The following is a 6,251-nucleotide window of genomic DNA, read 5'->3' as shown; positions in this document are numbered from 1 at the left end:
TTTTTCCACATGAGAAATTTAATTGGACCAAGTAAACAAAATAATGTTGTGGGAATATTAAGCATATTTTTGTTCTAGATGGGAATTTTAAGTTTTCCACATCCCTCGTGGGAATAATGAGAAGTTCTCATGTGGGAATTTAAACTTCCTGCATGAAATATCATATTCAAAATTGTTTTGGAAATTTAATTTTACCATGAGAAAATTCAATTGTGGTAATATCTAACAAACTTCGCAAATGGGAAAAATCAAATTTCATACATCCCTCTTGGGGAATAACGAGAAGTTTCCATATCATGGGTATTTCAAAACTTCCCATATGAAATTGTCATATCTTAAACCAATTTTGCATGTGGGAAATTTGAAGTCACATGCAAAGGAAATTCCCTTGTGGGAATATATCACATGGGAAAAACCAACCTTCCATGTGGGAAAATATTTGAATATGGTAAAAACATCTCCCGCGTGGTAACGGAACTAGTTCCACATGGAAAGTATGCGTGAAAAGAAGCCTTTGTTCCGAATTGGAAAAGTTATTGACGTAGGTTCTTCATTTGCGCCTGATAATTGCAATCAGGTGATCCACGGATAGATTTTTGGCAAAGTTAGCCTTGTCCGCCGCAATCCTTTGTAGTCTCTTGAAAAGTTCGGTGGTCCTCTTCACCCCCAGGTGTGCTTCCACCATCGGCCCTATCAGACTCTTCAGCACAGTCGCAATGTACTTTCCTAACTCACCTGGATCGCTCATCAGCCGGTCTAGCTCTTGCTTTGGAAGAATGTCTCTGTCCTCCAAGACATCTATCTTGAGTAGCTCGAGTTCTGGTACGCGACCTTCAACTCGCTGGGATGACAAGTATACTGTGGGACATTGAACATGTCTCGTTCGGAAGCAGCTATCAGGCCCTGCTTTCACCAGGATAAGAAACTTTTTTAGCAGGTCTTGAACGAATCGCAACAATGAACTTCAACAAGGCAAATAAATCCTATTTGTGGAAGTTTAATTCAAACCAACATTATAGCTAGAAAAGCTACCGTTGCTAGATACAGCTTTGATTAGAGACCGAGCCTGTCATTTCAGCCATGATTAGATCTCGTGAAAGTTTGCCATGTACCTCAGACACCATCTCGTCCCAGGTAGTTTCGAAATAGTCACACCAAACATCTGTGTGTGGAGAATACGATCCCTTTGGATGCTCCTCGGGTCGGCAAAGGAACAACAAGAACATCATTCCACCGTTCGCCATTTCCTGCGCTCTACAGTTGAGAAAGCTCCTAATATCAGATTGAAACTGTTGTGCGTAAGCTTCTGCAATCTTAGGCCTTTCACTGTGGATCCAAATGTGGCCGCCGTTCCACGCAGGAGATGTTTTATCGATAACAGACGGAGGCACCTGCACAGCGTGGTATGAAGGCCATTTCAGAAAGGGAGCTCTTCATCGCTAACACGATTTATTGGACTTTGCAGTAAACGAAGTGCAAAAACTCTCATCTACACAAATTAAAAGAAAAGCAATCCGTTTTAGGGGTCGTACCCGAGAAAGCCAGTGCGACGCGTACGCGCAAATGATAAAATGTAGGCCCCCTTTGGGATCAGGCGGCCGTAAAACGACCCAGGAACGCCAGCGGCGTACAAGTTCGGATGGATCGCTACCTCTTGTGTGTATCAATGGGCATCAGCAGAGAGCGCCAATCCAGTGTCTTGAAAAGACTATTGAAGTCGTTCGATGGGAGATCCGAGAAAAGGTACTGAATCTCAGCAACCATCCCGCCAGAGGAAGCGTAATTGTGGAGAATACGCGTAATTGTGGCCGAATATAGAAACTTAAATCAACTAGATCCGGGCAGGCAGCTATATTGACTCGAGAATATGTTTTATTTGAATTTCATAAATTTAGCATATAACTACAGCTTTTGACTAGAGATAAATGAACTTTGCACATAGCAATTTAAGTATGGCACATAGCACTTTGTATTTCGCATATAGCACTTTGCATTATGCACATAGTACTTTGCATTTAGAACCCCATCTTTATGGGGGGGAGAGTTGGCATAATTCCTCTCCAAAAATCATAAGACCAAGGAGTGTTTAGGGTTCATTTCAATTTGCATTTAGCACAAAGCAATTTGAATTTGGCACGTAGCACTTTGCATTTGGCTTATAGTACTTTGTATTTTGCACATGACCACACAATTGCGTGGGGGGAGAGTTGACACATTTTCTCTCCAAAACTTTTAAGACCAAGGAACATGCCCTTCCTTGGGTTCAGTTTAATTGGCATTTAGCACAAAGAAATTTGAATTTTGCACATTGTAATTTGAATTTGACATGTAGCACCTTTGCATTTGGCTTATGGTACTTTGCATTTTGCACAAAACCACAGAGTTGTGTGGGGGGAGAGTTGGCACGCTTCCTCTCCAAAAATTATAAGACCAAGGAACATGCCCTTCCTTGGGTTTCATATAGATTTGCATTTAGCACATAGCAATTTGCATATAGCATATAGCAAGTTGAATTTGGCACATAGCACTTTGCAGTTGGCAGTTAGCACAGAGAATTTTGCATTTGCATTCAACAAATAGCACTTTGCATTCATAGTATTTGCAATTGGCTAGTCTACTCAACTAAAAGAAAAACTAGTATGGAAGAAAACTTTACCTTTGAGAATAAAGAATGATAAGAAGATGAGGATCATAATTTAATTGTCAACATAGCTACGAACAATTAGTGAGAACTAATGGCTTCCAAGCCTCGCGGTCTCTAGTTAACTAGCTTCTTCTTGACAAGTAGTCACAAAGGTTGCAGCATGAAGGGCTTTACATAGCACCTTCATTAACATACCGGAGAAAAATATGGGACCTTCTCACTTGCTTTTTAAGGATACACACACATAGATAGATGGAGAGCTAAAAGAAGGCAATAACTCTCTGGACAATGATCAAAGGTTTTGCCTACCTAGTCCCTCCTATAACACAAAGGCTAAGCACTTAGGCATACCCACACAAGAAGTCTCGATCTTTAATTACTGCCATCCATACAATTTTCTAAGAGCCAACTAGGTTTTTAATTTGACCCAAAAGGGTGATTGGAAATGAAGTCGTAAGATCAGGTTCAACATGTAGATCAAAATTTAAAATAGTATATGTAGTCACTTATAAGTGATCCACAAGTGGCCTCAACATTAAAGAACTCTTACCTTTCAAATGTTGTAATGGATAGAAGCATTAAAAATGGAAGAACTTGCTCAATCCAGCTCGCCAACTGCTAAAAGTTATATCTCTGTGTAGTTGTTTCCCTCTCATTCCGATTTTAGAATTGTTGATGCCTTCAGGTCCGATCAATGGACTTGTTGATGGGGACAAACTTGGACCACTCTCAATAGAGGCCACTATAGGCAAAGATACTGCAAAGCTGCTAGTGCCTTCATTGGCTATCGTCCTCCCTATTCTGCCTTGGTCCATTGCCCCGAAAGCAATTATTTTCATAGACACCTCTCCATCGCTTGTAGATGCCCCTGTGCTAGGATATCTATTTTGGTTCAATGCAAGTCGAGAAGAAGTAAGTGAAGCTTTGTTTTATAAGATTGATGTGTAGCACCTCTAAAGAAGCAGCTCTAGGAATGCAGAAATCGAAGCTGTAATAGACTAGAGGACAACTGCAAGCCATATCTCCGCCTTCGGTATGCTTTTGGAGAGGATCCAGAGCTCTCCATCAATAAAGCATGTAGTGAAAGGTTGAAGGCAATTCCCTTAGGCAAACAGACGATGATCGAACGGCAAGCAGAGATTATTGTAGCTCTGATGCTGACAGCCAAACATCTTGATTTTGTAGGTTAAGGCTGCCTGTGCCTTATTGTTCTCCCAGGATGACAATCCCTTTAGATGGCAAACTCGACTAATACAAACTCACAAACATTACTCAGAACTTCTGTCAATGGTCTGTAGGGAGGATACGCTACCCAAGATTGAGGCAGAACAAAGGGGAGGCAAGGCGAAAAAGCTGGCAAACTTGCAAAATTGAGCAGGTGTATCCGAATTCATGAGTCAAGGGATGTTCTTGCATGATGTTTGCTGCGATAACCATTGGTGTTGTGGTTATTTGATGGAGGGCCAAGAACAAATTTGAGGATGAGGAACTCGAATCTGGTATCCAAAACGTTAAATTTGATGAGGAACTTGAATCTAGTATCCAAAACATTGATCAAAGGCGAGGGAGCATGGATTGATGTTGTAGGGATGCTGTATGATCTGCTTCTTTGTCTTCTTCCTTCTTCTTCTTCTTCTTCTTCTTTCTCTTCTTCTTCTTCGAATTTGCACCTCAATGATAAGGAAAAGTAGGGGAGTGATGAGAAATGCAAGAAGCAAGGAAGAAGGAATACGTGCATGCTAAACACAAGAGGAAAGAAGGAAAACGATGAGCACTTACGCTAAAACATTTTCTTGCCATTCACAAAAGAAAAAAAAGTATTGAATTTCAAAAATGATTTTGAAATATAACATGTGGCTTCATGAGAGGCCAGATTAACATTTCATAGCACAATGCCACCTACCTAAAAACAGAAATAACTCACAAAGAGGATAACCAACCAAAGAGTCCTTTCTCCTCTAAATCTCATTGAACTACATGCAAGAGAAACCTCATGTGTTCATAAAGAGATAAGACTGCAATTGTTTTAAAAGAAACACAACACAATAACACAATTCACACTCCCATCAATTATATTATAACTAAAAGAACACCAACATTGTATAATTACTAACACCATGGGTGTATTGATGAAGAAGAACATGTGTATGAAAGTGACAATGATAGACATGGAGATAGAGATGAGGAAACGTATTCATTGACACATTCTTCCAAGTTCTTGTAATCATGGTCAGTCTATATTTTTTTCAAACTAGTCACTCTCTACAAAAAGAGAAGATAGCCACTAGTAACCGTTTGACTTTCGTTTCATTTTCCTTATGTCTAGTCAATCTACACGTTCATTGATCTCTTCTCCATGAATTCTCCATACTTTTATTCAAATGAGTCACTACCTTGAATTAGTCATAGGAAACTTGATCCTCCTCCTCCAGATAGGCACGCAGCTTCTATAGTGCCAAAGATTTCAAAAGTAGGATTGACAAAAAGCGATGAGAATTGGAAGATTTGGAGGGGTTTCACATGACAAAAATTTAAAGAGAAATCGCCCAACAAAATCGTCTATCACTGCATAGCATTGAGCACCACCATCACTACCTCCTCATCCTCCTTCCTTTTCTACTTTCGCCATCCTGCAATTGATCCAGGATCCATGGAGGCCAAGCTCCTCCTCCTTTTCTTTTCCTCACCCTCATTTGCCACACCTCTCTCTCGCTTGTGCAAGCTCCTTCCCCCTCGCCTTCTCCTGACTGTTCCTACTCCTTGTTGGCTCTCCTCCATTGCCTCCCCTTTGTCCAAAACAATGCCTCTACACCTGACCCCTCCTGCTGTTCTGGCCTCCAACAAATCGTCTCTTCCTCCTCCTTTTTTGCCTCTGCATTGTCGTCTCCGGTGGCTCATCTCTCCCTAGCCTCAATCAAACCTGTGCATTGCAACTTCCTTCCCTTTGCAAAGTCAGCGTCCCTCTTGCCAGCACTACTTGCATAGGTTATTTGGACATAAGTGACAGGACCCCGCGCCTCCGTTATCATTTCATTTAATTCTCCTGGTTAACTACACGTTAGCAATACCATTGGAAACTCTACTCTCATTGCTCCTGCTCGCTCTTGCCTAAACCTATTAATTAATTTGTTTGCAAGGTTTTGGCTCAACCCTTTGTGATCGATTAAGCTCCCATCTCTGCCACGATTAATCTCCTACTCCCATGCTTTTGTTTTCCTCCTCCTCCATAGGCAAAAGAGATAAGACTGCAATGATTTTAAAGGAACACAATTCACACTCCCATTAGCTATATTATAACTAAAAGAACACCAACATTGTAAAATTACTAGCACCATGGGTGTATTGATGAAGAAGAACATGTGTATGAAATTGAGAATGATAGACATGGAGATAGAGATGATGAGACTTATTCATTGACACATTATTCCAAGTTCTTGTAATCATGGTCACTCTACATTTTTCTTCAAACTAGTCACTATCTAGAAAAAGAGATGATAGCCACTAGCAAGCATTTGACTTTCATTACATTTTCCTTATGTCTAGTCAGTCTACACGTTCATTGATCTCTTCTCCATGAATACTCCGTACTTTTATTCAAATGAGTCAC

General features: G+C 40.6%; 1 pseudogene across 1 annotated transcript; it reads right to left on the bottom strand.

The window, feature by feature from the left end:
* Positions 1-534: 534 nt before the first annotated feature.
* On the bottom strand, positions 535-1,764 carry LOC147901784 (gibberellic acid methyltransferase 1-like; annotated as a pseudogene). Its single transcript, XR_015540975.1, has 4 exons — positions 1,686-1,764; positions 1,533-1,653; positions 1,046-1,391; positions 535-903 (listed from the first exon to the last, which is right to left on the bottom strand). The product of XR_015540975.1 is annotated as a gibberellic acid methyltransferase 1-like (transcript).
* Between the last annotated feature and the right edge of the window lie 4,487 nt (positions 1,765-6,251).

The sequence above is a fragment of the Dipteris shenzhenensis genome, chromosome 5, assembly GCF_047967505.1.
Source record: "Dipteris shenzhenensis isolate YYH24624 ecotype China chromosome 5, Dip_SZ_1.0, whole genome shotgun sequence".
Lineage (NCBI taxonomy): Eukaryota > Viridiplantae > Streptophyta > Polypodiopsida > Gleicheniales > Dipteridaceae > Dipteris > Dipteris shenzhenensis.
This window is presented reverse-complemented; position numbering and strand designations above follow the sequence as displayed.